Source organism: Solanum tuberosum, unplaced genomic scaffold, assembly GCF_000226075.1.
Source record: "Solanum tuberosum cultivar DM 1-3 516 R44 unplaced genomic scaffold, SolTub_3.0 scf00005, whole genome shotgun sequence".
NCBI classification, from domain to species: domain Eukaryota; kingdom Viridiplantae; phylum Streptophyta; class Magnoliopsida; order Solanales; family Solanaceae; genus Solanum; species Solanum tuberosum.
The window spans coordinates 81,260-82,118 of NW_006238931.1; positions in this window are offsets into that span (position 1 = coordinate 81,260).

Sequence of the window (859 nt, forward strand, 5' to 3'; positions counted from 1 at the left end):
ATTGAAGCTCATGGAAATCTGACCAAGTGTGGAACCATGGTAACCATTGACGGTCCGTACATTGATCTACGGACTGTCCTATTCATCCGTAGATTGATACTACGAGGGTTCCAGTACCTGATTTTTGAAGATTCTAAGTATGGAGCCACGGAGAGGGATTGGCGGACCGTAGATCGATCTACGGTCCATACTGCAGTTTTGTCGTTTGCTTCAGAGCAGCTAATTTTTGGAAGCTGAAATATTTTCTCAGTCCTAGCTGACGGAAGGGACTCACGTACCGTAGATCCATTGACGGTCTATGAGTCAGTCTCGTGGAATGAAGACGCATGCCTGAACAAACTTTCCTTATTTTGTTTCCCTTTTAACTTCGGACTTTTTTTTTATAAATAGGGTATGTAAACCTCATTTTTAAGGGGTTGGAGTTTATTACTTTTGTTCTAGTTCTTGACTTGGGAGATTAACTTGCAACTTTCGCAATTCTTAATTTCCTCAGTTCGTTTTGAAGATTTTGGTGTTGCAATTCAAGTTGAATTTCTGGGTTTATTATTCTTCTTACGTAAGTTCATAATTCTTTCATCTAAAATAATGAATTGTGTTCATATGATTATGGGTAACTAAACCACACAACTAGGGTTGCGAGAATCATAAGCGATTAACAAAGTATGAATAGTAAATAAGCAATTCTTGAATAGTGTTGTTGCATGCATTGATAATTCTTTCGTTTAGAAGTCTTTTTAACGAGTGCACACGTTAGAACTCACCTTTGTTGCTACTTGCAGGACCAAGGAGGTAATCAACAAGAAAAGAATTATCAACATAGATTTAGTGTGATACTATCTAATAGGCTAGTATCGATTGG